The 18,142-nt window shown below is 42.9% G+C and overlaps 1 protein-coding gene and 1 long non-coding RNA gene across 10 annotated transcripts in view; one reads left to right on the top strand and one right to left on the bottom strand.

The window, feature by feature from the left end:
• LOC134356761 (uncharacterized) overlaps nt 1-17,445 on the top strand; it is an 82,194-nt gene extending 64,749 nt beyond the window's left edge. Inside the window, exons 4-5 of the long non-coding RNA XR_010020418.1 lie at nt 14,173-14,212; nt 15,199-17,445. This is a non-coding gene — a long non-coding RNA (uncharacterized LOC134356761). The remainder of the gene's footprint in view (nt 1-14,172; nt 14,213-15,198) is intronic.
• Nucleotides 1-18,142, bottom strand: part of LOC134356755 (inositol 1,4,5-trisphosphate receptor type 1) — a 552,079-nt gene that overhangs the window by 42,786 nt on the left and 491,151 nt on the right. The gene's annotated exons all lie outside the window — the stretch shown is intronic.

The raw sequence follows: 18,142 nt of genomic DNA, 5'->3' as shown, positions 1-18,142 counted from the left end.
TTGACTAATTGGGTGTGTTCAACAATATTTCTTAAGAAATTCCCTTGCACTCTACCAAAAGACTTACTGTTGAAGAAGCAAGACAATTTCCTGAGATTAGAAAACGCAGACTGAACTAAGGAGACCTCACTTGAGTCATTCAGTGCAGAAAAAAAAAGCACTTCAGCTTACTGAGTTCATGGTGACAGTCAAACATTTACACTAATGCCCTTTTATTCACTCCGTATTCCCGTCAACTACCCTTAGATTCAGCCACTCATCTATTTACTTGAGGTAATTTACAGGAGCCAATTAACTTACCAACTCGCTTGTCCTTGGGAAGTGGGAGGACGCCAGAGCACCCAGAAGAAACTCACGTGGTCACATGGAGAAGGTGGAAACTCTACACAGATAATACCACGACGGCACCCAGGAACTGTGTGGCAGCAGCTCTACTAGCTGTGCTACTGTGCTGCTCACAACAAGCTAATTAGAGGGGATTAGCGAGTAAGAGGGAAGAATGACCTGCTCGGATTCTAACAAACACAAAAAGTTCCATGGGAATTATTAATTGAACACACAGATACACACTGAGACAGGTCAAAGGGATAACGAGGGAGGTGAGAACAAAGCACAGCGGCAGACACAATGTATGTCAGTAAGAATGTTAATCAGCTTCGTAATAATTCATTTGTATTTGATAGTGCTCAGCAAACATTCCCAGGAATGAGAGCAGTAACAGAAATGGAGCTAAGGGTTGGTGGGGGGGGGGGAAGGGTCACGATAGCATTCTATGAAGAGACATGTTATTGGTAGAGGTGCTGTGCTGGGAACCGAGCACCAGCCACTGCCCACTGAGCAGGAGACCTGCCTCAAACCGTTGGCATGTTCACAGCTCGGTGTTGAGAGACTGCCTGTGAAGGCTGGTTTTCAGTAAGCTCAGGGAAATGGCACCAAGGTGGTAAGAGTGCGCAACCTCACCTCTGACCCTCAAAACAGGAGCCCCCCCCCCCCGGCAGGGCTGTGTCCTAAGCCCCCTCCTTTACTCTCTGTATACCACCCACAGCTCCAATCTGCTAATTAAATTTGTCGATGATACTACATTATCTCAAATAATAATGAGGCAGCCTACTGAAAAGAAGTCATCACCCTGACACAGTGGTGTCAAGAAAACAACCTCTCCCTCAATGTCACAAAAACAAAGGAGCTGCTTGTGGACTACAGGAGGAATGGAGACAGGCTAACCCCTATTGATATCAATGGATCTTGGGTTAAGAGGGGGAACAGCTTTAAGCTCCTCAGCACACACCTCTCACATGGTCTGTACATACCGACTTTGTAGTGAAAAAAGCACAGCAGTGCCTCTTTCACCTCAGACGGTTGAAGAAATTTGGCAGAGGTCCTCAAATCCAAAGGAACTTCTACAGGGACACAATTGAGAGCATCCTGACTGGCTGCATCATTGCCTGGTATGGGAACTGTACTTCCCTCAATTGCAGGACTCTGCAGAGAGTGGTGCGGACAGCCCAGTACATCTGTGGATGTGACTTTCCCACTATTCAGGATATTTACAGAGAGAGGTGTATAAAAAGGACTGAAGAATCATTGGGGACCCGAGTCACCCCAACCACAAACTTCCAGCTGCTACCTTCCAGAAAACAGTACTGCAGCATAAAAGCCAGGACCAGCAGGCTCTGGGACAGCTTCTTCCACCAGGCCATCAGACTGATTAATTTACGCTGATACAATTGTATTTCTATGCTATACTGACTGTCCTGTTGTACATGCTATTTATTACAAATTACTATAAATTGCATATTGCCCATTTAGACGGAGACATAACATGAAGATTTACACTCCTCGCGCATGTGAAGGATGTAAGAAATAGGGTCAATTCAATTCAAAGGTGTGGTGATTGAGGCAGTACCCCGACTTGAGCATAGTTCATTTTGGATTGGTAGATTTCAAGTTTTGAGTTTATTTATCATATGTCCATTGAAACATACAGTGAAATGTGTTACTTGCATTAACAACCAAGAATCCAGGGTGTGTGCTGGAAGCAGCTCACAAGTGTCACACACATTCTGCCACCAACATTCCCACAAAGCTTGGCAGAACACCACAGAACAGAATAAGCCACAAAACAACAGCAAAACCAGCCCCATTCCTCCATCCTACCAATGGACATACTCCATCCTTTAACTCCAAGGCAGGCCTCAAGTCTCCAACCTCCAGTGGACACGAACTCAGGCCTGCGGACAACCGGTCTTCCATATCCCCAGTGTACTCTCACAAATTTGCAGACTTGGTCCTGGCTAATGGGTCTCTATTTCCAGACTTCAGATTCTATCCTCAGGCCTTGAACCTCAGCATCGATCCCAGGACACGCTGATCACCGCACACTAGGCCTCGAACTCACTCCAGACTCGCTGTTGATGAGACCCAAATACTAGGCCTTGAACTCCAGTCTCACCGACTCGCTAACCCAGACTGTCATTGGAACTAGTTCCTCCTTACCGCACTGAACTCTGACTCCAGAACTTGCTGACACCTCACTGACCTCATCCACTCTCTGCTGGCCCAGCATCTGACATCCGACCACGGATAGCCCACATCACATCGCTGGTCTTTGAATGTGGACCAGGGATTTAGGACTCCAGCCTGACCTCAAATTCCTCACAACCCTTGTCCTAAACCCTAACCTGACTTGTACTGCATGTTGATTTCCAGCCCCAGTCCTGCTGCCGGAGGTAATGAAAGCTACTATGACAACCCCTTCAATAACACCTTCCCTTAAATTGGACTTCACAGCTCTTCCTAGCCTAGAGATTTCCCTGTGGTAGTAAACTCGATGGAAAGTGCCAATGTTTTAACCAGCACCTATCAACCAGGGCATTGCAGTAAGGACCACAGGGTTTCAGCACTTGGCTCCAGGAAAACCAAGGTACAGTTCAAATGAATATCTTTCTTAAAGTACAGTTTCAGACAACCAGACTAAGAGCTCATTATTAGCTCTGCATAAAATGGCAGTGCTAGGTATATAGAAGGCCATCAGTTATGACGAGGGGTGATTGATAAGTTCGTGGCCTAAGGTAGAAGGAGTCAATTTTAGAAAACCTAGCACATTTATTTTTCAACATAGTCCCCTCCTACATTTACACACTTAGTCCAGTGGTCATGGAGCATATGGATTCCTTCTTTGTAGAAGTCAGTGTCTTGGGCCTCCAGAAAGTGGTCCACAGTAGGGGTGATTGATAATTTTGTGGCCTAAGGTGAGTTATACAGCTCTCGTTACATGCACGTGCAGTTCAACTCCTTGAGTGATTATGCAGAAATCTTAAAGTTAATAACTCATCTCCTTCTACCTTAGGCCACAAACGTATCAATCACCTCTGCTGTGGACCACTTTCTGGAGGTCCAAGATCCATTTGCTCCACGACCGCTGGACTGTGTGTGTAAATGTAGGAGGGGACTATGTTGAAAAGAAATGTGCTAGATTTTCTAACATTGACTCCTTCTACCTTAGGCCACAAATTTATCAATCACCCTTTGTACTGTTTAAATGATTGTAATGGTGTTAAAATTAAAGATAACAGAGAAAAAAAAACATTTAGCCTTTGCTCCATGCATTCATATAATGTGATAAATAGCACTAATTCAAGTAAAATTAAAAACTTTGACAGGATAAAGAGGGTCAAAATCAATAAGTTACAAGTGATGGACAGATTTCTCTCCAAATGCTAAATTAAAGCTGATGAGATTTGTACAGCACTATAAAAGGAACACACAGTCATTGGGAAGACTCCTGTATTAAAAACCTGTTTCATTTTCTACATATAAACAACCAGATATGGTTTAATCATTGAAATATTAATACAATTGGTAATACGTGAAAATATCCCAATGCATGTCGAAGAGGATTAAGAAATGAAGCCTTTGTGAGGACTAAGAGATTGCTGAAAGAAGTGGGTGGTTTTAAAGAAATACGTTGGCTGAGTCCACTTAAAGCAATGCCATTCACAGGGAAAAATAAAGTGCCAGTGGAATTCAGCAGGTCAGGCAGCATCTGTGCCAAGAATGTAGAGCTAATTTTTAGCTCCAGATTCTGGCATCTGCAGTGTTGTGTCTCCACTGCTATTCACCGTTGGGCCGAGACAGCTGAGTTTGCATGGAGAAGCACACGAGGCCGGAGAGTGTCACAAAGGGTTAACAAGGCCAAAAAAAAAAAGGTTTACAGTTAAGAATTTTAAGGTGAACACAGTGAAAGGGCAGGAAAGGGAGGCAGGATAGTTCAACCTAGGTTGGCAAGACCTACATGGATGGACTGAGATAAATAAAATTGGGCATGTTGCAGATCATGGTGCGCACCATTTGGAAGAGTATCGAGTATGGTGTTTAGGAAATATGTCACATGTCACTCCTTGTGAAAAACATGAATGTGTGTGCTCACCAGAGAGGGAAGACAAATGGAAGGAAGTGGTTTTGCTGTTGCATTAGATACTTGAACCCAACCCCAAGCATAGTCGGGGGGGGGGTGGGGGGGCAATCAACACCTTAATCAACTCACTGAGAAGAAAGGAAAGGAATTAGAACAGAGCAAATTCTTTCTGCGGAGAGAAAACTTTTCATCTAAAACATGTCTTTATAGTTAAGAAAGATTAATGTCTGTTTGGCAGCACATTAGACTCAGGTAGGTATCACAGCGATCTCAGGGACAAAATTTATTTTCTGCCTGCGACATAAGGTGCATGCATACATCAGCTTAGGTGCAAAAGCACATCTGAAGTTAGAAGTATGTTCAACAAGACCTATTCTAGGAAATTAATCTGTTTTAAGCAAGATGCTGGAGGAACTCAGTGGGTCAGGCACCATGTTCAAAGGGAAATGGACAGTGGACATTTTCTTCAGGACTGGAAAGAGAAGGGAGAAAGCCAATAGAGAAAGTTGGGGGAAAAGAGGTGGAACAAGAGCTGGCAGGTGATAGGTGGATTGGTGAGGAGGGTGATAAGTGGTGGGGGACGGTAGGTCAGTGGAAATGATGTCAGAAGCTAGGAGATGGTAAGCAGAAAATAACAAAGGGCTGAAGGCGGAATCCGTTAGGAGATAATAGTGACCATGAAAATAAAGGGAAAGTGAGGATCTCTTTCCAGCTCCCCTCCTGACCTCCTTGTCTTTCTTCCATGGTCCACTGTCCTCTTCCATTTGTGCTCTATTTTAATTCCAATTTATTCTCCCCACATTCCCATCAACATTCCCCTCCCCAAGATTATACCACTCGCAAACACACAGACAGTGGCTAAATAACCTACAAAACTGCACATCTTTGGCAACACACACACAAAATGCTGGAGGAACTCAGCAGGTCAGGCAACATCAATGGAAATTAATGAACAGTCGCTGAATCGGGCTGGTGGAAGGAAAATAGAACACCTGGAGGGAAACCACAAGGTCACAGGAAGAACTTGCAAGCTCCACACAGACAATATTGGAGGTCTGGATCAAACACAAGAACATGGATTGCTGGAGCAGAGGGGCAGAGGCTCTGTCGCTGCCAATAAGATACCAATGTACCATAATTAGCAACAGTTAGCATTGTACAGTGATTTGTATTTTGCAAGTTAATTTGATGGAATGATGTATTTTGATTTCTTGTCCAAATTACAGCCAAATGAATTCTAAATTTTAGCAGGTGATGTCAAACTGGGGCAGAGGATTAAGACAAGCTGGCATTACAGTACTCATAAAATGGGTGTTCTATTTGGTGGAAATTATCCAGAGATTTTTAATTGTTAAAACAGTTTTCGTAACCTCCTTCAGACCTTATTTGTTAGCAAGGCCTTAGAGATGCAAAGCAACACAACAGCTGTTTTCATCATTTATGCTTCGGACACAATTCAAACCCCTGAAGGTGTTAATGCAGCCTTCAGTTTAGCCCATCATCTCTAACTATATTAAGCCAGGTGACAGCTGCTTTGCACAGGATGGCAGATCTTTGCATCTGTTTTCCCAACACAGTGGGGAAATCAACAGGAAGCAGATGGATTTTCAAGCCATTACTGGCATTCCCAAATCGTCAGGAGCAACAGATCCCAACAAGGTGCTGAAATCTGTATAAATCCCCTTGAGTGCAGCCAAATTCCCAGTTCAGAAGTTTGGATTGTGAACATGGAGGAAAGAACTCCACTGTCATTTCTCACGTGTTCTGGGTTCTGAGGACCTAATTACCATGTATTACAGTCACTACTTTGCCAGTTGTTTCTGTTGGGACACCATCAAGGTGGTTGTCTATTTTTTTTAAGCATGATTCTGCAGAAAACAGAGCAGCACCGATTTCTGAAAAGGGTAACTACAGTCCTAGCCAGGGACTCCAGAAAGGAGATCCCACATCTCTGACGGTCCTTCTGCCCCTCACACCACCTTCGTTGCAAACTTATTTTGACAACAAACTTTGCACCTGCCTCCCATCAATCATATCAGAACAGGGCACTTCCAGTAATTTTCAATTGAATCGTTTCTTGCCAACTTAACTATTTTAAGGTCCGATTCAGTCCCTATCCGTGGGTTCCTGTAGGGAACCAATCATTTTATTACCAGCAGCATTACAATCCCTCTACATCAGGGGTTCCCAGCCTGGGGTCCTTGGACCCCTTGCTTAATGGTATTAGACCAGGGCATCAAAAAGGTTGGGAATTCTTGTTCCACATTCTTCTCTGTCAAAACATGACGGCCTTATAGTTCTCTGCTTTCCTCCTGAACAATTGGCTAAAAAGTCCCCTTTCTGCCTTCGAAAGGTTTATTCTGATCTCAGCTTCAGAAAATTGTTGCCCTTGATTTACTTTTGGATCGTAGTTATACATCTAAAAAAAAACAGGATAAATAATGATGCCTTTAGATCTAGTTTTAAGCTCTTTTTACAATATCCCAGGGTACTTTACAGTCAATGAAGAGATCTTCCATTGTTGTTTGCAGGAAATGGGCGTATGGGGTGTCTAGGGAGGGGTAGCACCTCCATTAAAGGGGCTCGTTGTGTCCACTCTGGGGCAGTTCACTCATCTTTGCTCTCTGTAGGACACTCAGCTCTTGTATGTAGTTCCAATCAGCAGTGTGCATGCAGCACCCCACTATTACAGCTTTGACAAGCGGGCTAAACCAGGTAAAGGTAGTCAGATGGCCTCATACTCAGGTGAGATAGGGACACGTCTTGTCCTAGCATGCAAAGTCAGCTCTGGCGGACTGTGCGAATGAGATCAACAGTGAGATCCGACGGCCAGGACAGTGGTTCTGCAATGCTTCACACAGAATGAAGGGCTTGACAAGGCACAGAAGTAGTCATGGACATCCACTGCAACCAAGGAAGACCCCAGCTGTGGTGACTATTCTACCATTGGACACAGACTTCTGAGGTTGAGAGTGTGCAACTGCCTTTTCTCCTTAAAAACCCTCTTGCACAGATTTGTAACTGCCATTGTCAAATCTGACAGACGACCAGCCAATTGATGCAGGAAATAGAACAATCAGTTCATGGAGATGAAAAATCCTCCATGCAATAAAGCGATGCACACACAAAAACGTGTTTTTTTATAAAAATCGCATTGAGTGAGAACAACATATTGGCTCAGGCAACACTGCTTTCCTCAGCATCTTTCACACCCACTTTAACAACTACATTGTATGACTGGATCTGAAACACTGCAGTGCCCCCTCAGCGCTCCCCGAGAGGACTCAGCCTTGATATGTGTTCAAGACACTGGAATGGGATAGAAATCTAGAATTCTTTGAACCAGAGGCAGCAATGCAATCAAAGGAGCCACAGTTGACATAGTTGCAGAATGCCTGGACCTGGTCTCCAGTGGCTCCTTCCTTTACATGGCTACTGAATGTCCTGAAGGCATGAATGTTGATTTCTCTAGCTTCTAGTGGTTTCTCTCCTTTTCCATGCCCATCTCTTGCTCCCCTCTTACCCCTTTCTATTTTCCTTGCCTGCCCATCACCTCGCTCTGGTGATTCTCCTCCTTGCCTTTCTCCCACGGTCCACTCACTTCTCCTATCAGATTCTTTCTTCTTCAGCCCTTTTCTTTTCCACCTATCACCTCCCAGCTTCTCACTTCACCCTCTTCCCCCACCCGCCTTCTTACCCTCTCACCTGGCTTCACCTATCACCTTCTAGCTTTTACTCCTCTCCCCGCCCCCCCCCCCAAATCTCTTATTCTGGTTTCTTCACCCTTTCTTTCCAGTCCTGATGAAGGACTCGGGCCGAAAAGTCAGTGTTCATTTCTCTCCATAGATGCTGCCTGACTTGCTGAGTTCTTCCAACATTTCATGTGACTTCCAGCATCTGTAGAACCTCTTGTTTACGTTTTGCTAAATATCCTTGGTGTTACTTCTTGCTCGCAGATGAACTACTCAGCTCTAGTTGTCCCATTTATTTTTACTCTTAAGTTTTCGATTCTTATGATTCGTACAATGCTTTGCTTGTTTCTGTTTCTCCAGCTCCAACAATGGGCTGCCTAAGGACACATTAGGAGATGAGAGAACCATGCTTGGGTCTCTCTACCTTACCTGCTGTGAAGAATGAACCTTTGTCTTCCAGTTATGCTGTCTTCTTAACTCGCCGTGATGGAATCACTTCATATAAAATTATAAACCTTCTTTGTGTATCCCAGGATAATCTCATCTCTAGCCCAGGCAAAGCTGATTTGGTCTATTAAATCTACAGCAGCTTGGTAACCTGGACACACTCAAATGCCCGAAGATCGCTTTGATAAGAAGAAAAACTCATGTGGTCACGTGAAGAACATGCTAACTCCATTCAGACAGCACCGGAGGTCGAAATCAAATCCAGGTCACTGGAGTTCTGAGATGGCAGCTACTTTTGTTATGCCATTCTGCTGATCTAAGACTGTGCATATCGCATTTAATGCAGCAAAGATAATCTTGTTTTCATCTTCCACCCAGCCAGTGTTTAACATATGACTTATTCAGGATATGACCTTTCCCATTTCAGACACCTTTATTACATTTTGAATGAGTCTTATTCCTTTCCCTTTCCCCCAGCACCCTGAAGTCTCCGCAGTCCTAGTGTAACATTCTCAAAACTGTTTCACCACTGTGTGTGCACCTGAACTTCTCTTTGTTAAAAATCTGAAAGGTTTTATTTCTTCTCTGTTATATACTCTGTGACATAGATCATTAGCTTATTCTCCTACTTGTAATAGTTGCTCAAATTGCCTTATTATGACCTCTTCCACATCTCCTGCTTCACACATCACCATCTCTCACTGCACCACACATCCCCCACCCATCCTGTCCCAACAACATTAATCTCTCTATATTCTTCATTTACATTTCAGTGCTATCTTTTACATTTTGCTCACATTTCAAAGACTATCAATTTGTTCTGTTTTTGTCAAATCAAGGCTGCCACTTATCAGCTGAGTAGTTCAATATAGCCTGGATGAATATTAACTACAGTATTGCCAGGAAGCATGACACACTTTCATGGGGCGGGTACCCTGCCTCATTCTCATCACTTCCACCACCTTTGGTGAAGGGGAGAGTGGCTGAAAAATTACTTGGGGTGATCATCAATCTTCACACATAAAAGTTGCTGGTGAACGCAGCAGGCCAGGCAGCATCTCTAGGAAGAGGTACAGTCGACGTTTCGGGCCAAGACCCTTCGCCAGGACTAACTGAAAGAAGAGCTAGTAAGAGATTCTTCTTTCAGTTAGTCCTGATGAAGGGTCTTGGCCCAAAACGTTGACTGTACCTCTTCCTAGAGGTGCTGTCTGGCCTGCTGCGTTCACCAGCAACTTTTATGTGTGTTGCTTGAAATTTCCGCATCTGCAGATTTCCTCATGTTTGTGATCATCAATCTTGCTGTCTGTGGCTGAGAACAGATATAAATTCCAGATTTGGTGCCCACAATTGGAAAAATTGATGGTACAATTATTTACATTCAATATTCACAGAAGATTCAAGGGTTATATGGTCAACTTGTGTCCGCACATCCACCTCAGGTCAGGTGAAGTGCTGACTGGTACCTGTTAACTTAGTGAGAAGTCACCCAGACACTTAAGTACATGCAGATTGTTAATTGACTGTGTTAGGAAGTTAGGCTTTTGTTGCAGTTAACATGCAATCTGACATCTGATGTTGTCAACAGTGTAATCCAATGATACTTGCTCACCAATTACCTATTCGCTGATGCCAGGTTGGGTTTGGCCATGACTACTCAGCTTCAGACCTTAGTTCAACATGAACCCCAGTGCCGAATTCCACTGAAGTGAAAAAGCACCAAGGAGAAATATTGCAAGGGTTGAAATACTTGAAGTTTAAGGGCATCACTTTCCCAGAGCAGGGCCCTGTGCCCAATCATGTTCAGGCATTTCAGTAATGACCATCATACATATCATGTAGTCAGATATGTAAATATTGTCTAATGATTGCATAATATTCAATTCCATTCTCAACCCCCCAGAAAATGAACCTGCTTGTGTCTGCATACAGCAAGATTTAGACAGCATTTAGCATGGGTTAGCAAGAGATACAGTATATGACATTTATCCTGTAGAAGATCTGGGTAATGGCCATCTCCAACAAGAGAGAGTCTAAGCATCTACCCTTTCATTCAATAACGTTACCGCCACCAAATTCCCCACCTTCCACCTGACAAGACAGCATTAACCATAAACTTAAATGGACTAAACATACTAGAGAAAAAGTTTGAAGTAAATTGATCATCAAAGTATGTATATGTCACCATATACTAGCCTGAGATTCAATATTTTGTGGGCATTCACAGTAAAACAAAGAAATACAATAGAATCAATGAAAAAAAATACAAAGACTGACAAACAATCAATATGCAAAAGAGGAGAAATGGTGCAAATAAAAAGAAATAGAATAAAAAAACAAATAAATAATAATGAGAACATGAATTGTAAAGTCCTTGAAAGTGAGTCCATGGGTTGTGTGATCAGTTCAGAGTTGTGATGAGTGAAGCTGTTCATGCTGGTTCAGGAGCCTGATGATTGAAGGGTAATAACTGTTCCTGAACCTGGGGGTGTAGAACCATCTGAAACATTCATTCTCTCCACCACAGTCCCACAGTGCCTGCAAAGTGTACCATCTACAAAATGCACTTCTCTTACTTGCCTAGCTACTCTTAACAGGATTTCCAAATGGACAAGCTCCACATCTATGAACGATGATGGCAGCAGATGCCCCTCCAAATCACACACAATCACAACTTGGAAATACATTGCGAATACTTTGTTGCTGAGTCTAACTCCAAGCAAGGTGCCGGAGAAAAGTCCAGTAGCGTAATGAATTATCCCGCACACCCTGCTCATTGACCATTTGTTCCACTGCCAGCGGGGAGGAGACCAAGTAGCATCTATGCCAGGACCACAAGACTCACTTTCCCCGAGCAGTAAGGCTAATCAACACCTCCATCTATTAATTCCACCATTACTTCATTACTCTCATCAGTCGCCTTATGTAAAGCCTCGTGTCACTTTATGGACATACAATCAATCTATATATATGAACTATCTTATGTATTTATATTTATTGTTTTTTTATTATTGTTATACTTGTACTCCTTATCTTTTATGGTTTTAATTTTGTGCTGCATTGTACCTGGAGGAACAATTACTTACTTCTCCTTACACATGTGTTACGTATTCATGCATATTTTGATCTTTACGGGCTGCCATCGAGCTTCCCTGTGTGTTACAGGCTGAACGTAATGAGAGGGGGCATTCTGGGTTGATGACTTACAATCAAAGTAAACAGCTGCACATTTAGTTCCTCACCGCTCTGTCTCTATTGTCCATTGCCATCCAGCTTCCCAGTACACTAACATAACAACTTGTGTGCATTAAACAATCTTGAAGCGTGACTCTTGAAAGTTGCAACACACTCGCTTGATGCTGTTAATGCATTACTGAGTGATGAGTCTGGAACCAGGGAACACAGTTTCCGAATAAAGAGCTGGCTGATTAGGACCATAATGGGGAGATACTTAACTTTGTAGGTGGTGAATTTTGGGAATTCTCTTCTTCTCAATGGCTGTGGAGGTTCAGTTGTTGAGTTCATTTAAAAAAGGTTGACATATTTCTGGATATTAATATTGTAAGGAGATACTGCTGAGATAGATGATCAACCATGATCCTAAGGGTTAGATGGCCTACTCACACTGCCTTATGCTCCTACCCAAATGGCCTGAAGGAACTTTGATCTGAATAATTATAGTGGGTCAAGTTGGAAGCTCAACAGCGCCCTTTCCAAATACACAAATGCTAGCCTTGCCACAAGATTCAGATTCTAAAAAGCGAAGAACTGAAAAGTGAATAAATCAAAAAGCCTAGCACATCCGGAAAACTACGTTATTGACAACAGCCCAAAAGGCTTGAAGCCAGAAGTTGAAAACTTGCTGTCAAAAAGAGACAGAAGACATCAGAACCACCTAGGTACTTTCAGACAGGAATCCAAGAGGGTGATCCAAGACCTGTTTAGTGAGAACTACTGCACTGAAAACAGTGCTGACTAAAGAGGTATGCAAAGCAAATTGTTGAATTGACATCACTCACTTCTCACAATTGTGCAATTACACACTACCTTATGAACGTTTTTCATATTGTGAGTACTCCCCTAATGATGATGGGTTTGTATTCCTGAGCGCAATTCATAACCCTAAATGGCTGCAAGTTGGAAATGAGCTGAAACTGCTGTGATGGGAGAGTGCCCAGATGCGGGACGAATGGCTGCCAACCAGAATCACTGACTCTTTGAGGGAGTGAGAGAGCCTGCTCGGTGCCTCCTGTTCTGTTCTACTTGACCCAGCCCCTGATTGTTGCAGCTTGTTTTGGGGGAAAGGGGTGCTGGTGGGGTGGGGCGAAGGGACCATAACAAATATGGTCAGAATGAGGCTCCTCAGCCCACTGAGTCTGCTCTGCCATTCGAACACAGCTGATTTATTTTCCTTTTCAACCCCATTCTCCGTAACGGTTGACATTGTTACTGATCGAGATCCTCCCACTCTTGGAAACAACCTCACCATGCCATTCTATCTAGCTCTTCCAATATTTGGTAGGTTTCAATCAGATCCCTCCCACCGTTATTCTTCTAAACACCAGTGAGTACAAGCCCAGAGCCATCAGATACTCCTCATACACTGTTAACTGTTTCATTCCCAAGATTAATCAAGTAAACCACTTCTGGGCCCACTGCAAATTCCAGCACATTCTTTCTTAGATATGTGGCCCAAAACTGCTCACAATGGTTCAGATGTGGTCTGACCAATGCCTTACAAATCCTGAACATTACATCCCTGCTTTTATATTCTGGTCCTCTCAAAGGAATGCTAACAGTGCATTTGTCTTCTGTACTTCCAACTCCACCTGCAAGTTAATTTTTAGGGAATCCTGCACTAGGACTCTCAATTCCCTTTGCACTTCTGAGATCTGAATTCACCCATTTGGAAAATCGTCTATGCCTTTATACCTTCAACCAAATTGCATGACCAAACACATCCTCGCACTGTAATCCATCTGTACTCCTTTAACCATTCTCCCAAACTTCAGACTCCCAGCTTCCTCACCACTACCTGCTCCTCCACCTGTCTTTGTGTCACTCCTAAACTTGGCCACAAAGCCATTAATTCCATCATCTGGATTATTTACATATAACTTGAAAAGCAGTGGATCAACACCGGCCCCTGCGGAATACCACTAGTCACCAGCAGCCAACCAGGAAAGGACCCCTTTATTACCATTCTGCCTTCTGCCCATGCTAGCATCTTTCCTGTAATACCACAGACTCTGACCTTGTTTAGCAGCCTCACATGCAGCACCTTGTCAAATGACTTGTGAAAATCCGAGTGAACAACATCCACTGAATCTCCTTGTCTATCCTGTCTGTTACTTCCTCAAAGAATTCTAACAGATTTGTAAGGCAAGATTTCCTCTTAAGGAAACCATGTTGACTTTGGGGCATTTTAAAAAGTGCCTCCAAGTACCCAAAACATCATCGTTAATAACAGACTTGTCAACCACTGAAGTCAGGCTGACTTGGCCAATAATTCTCTGCTTTCTGCCTCACTTCTTTCTTAAAGAGTACAGTCCTCCAGAACTATTCCTGAATCTAGTGATTCTTGAAAGATTGCAACTAATGCCTTCTCAATCTTTTCAGCTACCTTTCAGAACCTTGGGGTGTAGTCCATCCGGTCCAGGTGAGTTAACTATCTTCAGACCCTTCAGCTTCCCAAACACGTTCTCATTAGTAATTGTGACTACATTCAGTTATGCCCCGACATACTCTAATTTCTGGCATGCTGCTTGCAACATACTCATTCAGTGCATCTGCCACTGCTTTGTCCCCCATTACTACCTCTCCAGCATCACTTTCCAGCTGTCCAATATCCACTCGTGCCTCTCTCTTACTTTTTATATATTTGAAATGTCATTTGATATCCTCTTTTATATTATTAGCCAGCTTAAAATTTCATCTTTTCTCTTTTTATTGTTTTTTTAAGTTGCCTTCCATTAGTTTCTAAAAACTTTGCAATCCTCTAGCTTCCCACTAATTTTTACTATATCGTATGCCCTCTCTTTTACTCGTCAGCCACAGCTGCCTCATCCTCTACTTAAAATGCTTCTTCATCTATGGGATGAATGAATGATGTGTCTTCCAAATTACTCACGGAAACTCCAGCCATTGCTGTTCTACCATCATTTCCTGCTAGTATCCCCTTCCAATCAACACTGGCCAGCTCCCCTCTCATGTCTCTACAGTTATCCTTTCTCAGCTAACATTACCTTCTCCCTCTCAAACTGAAGGGTGAACTCTATCATATTATGATCACCGTCTCCTAAGGGTTCCTTTACCTTAGGCTCCCTAATTGGCTCATTACACAAAATGCAATCCAGAATGGCCTTTTCCCTAGCTGCTTGGAAAAGCCATCTTGTAGGCATTCACAAATTCCTTCTCTTGGGATCCAGCACCAACATGATTTTCCCAATCTTCCCGCATTGAAACCACCCCCCCCCCCCCGATGACTATCATTACATTGCCCTTTTTACATGCCTTTTCTACCTCCTGTTGTAATTTGTACCCCATATCCTGGTTACTGTTCAATGTCTTTTTTACCCTTACAGTTCCTTAATGCTACCCGCAAGGATTCTACAGCTTCTAATCCCTATGCTATTTCTTTCTAAGGTGGGGAGAGAAGCCACCTGGAAATACCCAGTTTCGACGCATAAGTTACTTGCAACCCTGCAGCAGCTAGTAACTCCATCCACCCTGCTCACCCATAGACGTAGAGCGACCTTAAGCCAGGTGTTCATAACCTGGGAGAACCTGTATGTTCTTACATAGGGAGTATACAAATTAACTGCTCAGAAAATACACTCAGTGGCCACTTAATAAGGTACCTCTTAGGTAATGAACTGGCCACAGTGCATGTGACAAGGACTGTATTTTTACCTTGCTAACCACTCCTTATTTGCACATTAATTCATTATGTCCCTTGAACAAAAACTCACAAGGATGAAGGGAGCCGATTTCAAGACTGATTTCAGATGAGACCGATCTAAGTTTGGCTTTGCAGAAGATCATATGGCCAAATGCTCAAGTTTCAAATTGTTCACTGCTTCTGTAAGTTGCGTGTATAGCTGCCAGCTATCCCCACCTCCTCTTGTTTGTTCATAAATAAATGCTCTGCTGAAGAAAGCAAAGAGAGTGTGGTTAAATACCACAAGGGGAGTAGTACTGGCTTGTACTGTACGTGATGTCCGCACTGTTGTTCTGTCATGAAGTTTTGCCAATGTTGATGTGAACGTCACCTGCAAAGAAATAAGGACATTACCAAATTCAAGATTCTGTGAGGGATTGGCTCTAATTGCTGTTTGAAGTTGGTCCTCCAGTCAGCCTCTGATTCCTTTGAAGCCCGTCACAAGTGTATTACCAGGAAATCTCTGCTTGAATTCAGTGCCTCAAGTACTTTTACCTTCACTTCTGCCAAGGAGGCTTGGTAATAAATTCATTGTATCGGTACAACTGCACCTAGATTGGTTCCAAAACTCCCCTGTCTTGGGATGACATTTCTCAATCACCTTCACTCAATCAACAAACACATCTTGGGCAAACAGGCTTTGAAATGGGCTTCAGATTTCAGCCAGGCTCCAGTGTGCCCAAGCTATCTGACCTCCACATTATAAAAAAAAATGAGTTTTTCTTCCCTGTCTGTCCTTGGTCACCCTGGCCTGCCTTACTCATTTGAACAGGTGTTCAGATAGCACAATTGAGAGGTTTTATCATTAACCAAGCCCACAGTTCAATTCCAAATATCTGAATTCTGGGCCCAGAGTATGCACCTGACTTGGGTGGAACACAGCAACTTTTGACAAAACATAAGCAGTCACTTGAGACCTAGGATACTGTGGCAGAGTATGACACATGATAATTTGTGAAAGTAGGCCAAGGTACGATACCTTTTTTTTCCAATTTGCTTCTTCTAGATAAAGGAAATGTTGCTCTTCTCTATTAAGGTCAGAATCTTTCACAATGACACAGCATCTGCCTAAATGTCAAATTTGTTATCTGTTTGCTCAAGATGAAGAGAAGCCTTCACGTCATGAATTAAGATGGCAATAAACACCTTGCATTCATTAACAACTGCACACAAAGGCAAATCCAACTGCGGCTTCAACACACTGCTCCTATCTCTTCAGCATGAAGGGGAAATAGTGATAGTGGGAAAGACAGAGCGAGGGAGAAAGCAAAGAAAGAAATACACATGGAAGAGAAAAAATGCTGCAAAGAAACATGAGAGATTCACAAATAAGCAATTACGGGAAGAGAAATGTCGAAGCGTTGTTCAATGTGATAAAATTTAAATGCAGTTGTACCACTCTGAGTAATTTCCACACACTTGGCGTATTTTGGCATGAAACATAGTAACGAGAGCCAGTACAATTCTAGTATGCAAAAACAGGCTTGAGACCTTCCTACAGGCACACTTGGACCAAATCAATTGAACTGAAAAGGTTCAAGAGAATGATTGTAATGGTTTGTAATACTCCAAGACCAAGTGAACTTGACAGTGCAATTGTAAACTTGCCATTGATCTGCAAGTGGCTCAAATCTTTCAGGGTATGCACTTTAATCAAACTAATCTCCAAGCTTTAAAACCATCTCTCCTTGTTAAATCCAATCAAAAACCACACCGAAATCCAAGCAGGAAGTTGCTTATAATCAATAATCTGAATTTTCTTCACTGTAAGAAGTAATTTCATTATGCTGCTCTGAATTTTGTCAGAACTCAACCATTGCATTCACCCCACAGTCATCAATTAATCCCAGCCAAATCAGCCAGGTATCCTTGCTACTTGACTAATGGTAAGACTCAAACAACTGTTAGTTATGAGCCATGTTTGATGCAACATCAGGTGAGGGTGCACGTAGGGTTAAATTAAAAAAGAATTTGTAAAATGATTCTGTCACCTGTGCTTCTTCACCATTTAGTCTGCGAAACATCATTATGTTCCGCACCCCTCCAAAAAAAAACCAAAACAGCTGGGAGTATGCAGGAACTAAACTTGCCCAGAGAATATTGCGACAATATATTGTTCAAACTGAGGGAGCATTCTAAACAATGTGACAATTATTTACAATTAAACAACCCCCCCTCCAGCACCGTAAAGAAAATGTTCTGTCTGTTATAAGTTCAATAGACAGATGTTTGTCTTTCTCTCTTTCATCTCACCCTACCCCCCCCCACCCCCTGTCCAATCATTCTTTCTTTCTCACACTTAATTTGGCTTCTATTTCTTCCACCCAAATTTAAATGCCTTTCTTTTTGAAGTATAGTCCTTCAGCTTGATTGGTTGAGATACGTGTTGAACGGTTTCCTCATGATACCAGACTCTCAGTAATTGTGCTGCCAACTCTTTCGCCACATTTTTAAAGAACTTAGAAGGGCAAGGATAAGTCGAACCAACAGCAGACTCCATTAAGTGCTACTGAAAATTATGGCCCATTAGATCAACACAACAGGCACCAAGGCCTAACCCGACAGGCGGTGAGAGGGGCCCTTCCCAGCCAGATCCCTCCTGTATGCCCGAAACATCGTCTCTACAACCCGCTGCCCACGGGAGGACTG

This window comes from Mobula hypostoma, chromosome 15, assembly GCF_963921235.1.
Source record: "Mobula hypostoma chromosome 15, sMobHyp1.1, whole genome shotgun sequence".
Lineage (NCBI taxonomy): Eukaryota > Metazoa > Chordata > Chondrichthyes > Myliobatiformes > Myliobatidae > Mobula > Mobula hypostoma.
This window is presented reverse-complemented; position numbering and strand designations above follow the sequence as displayed.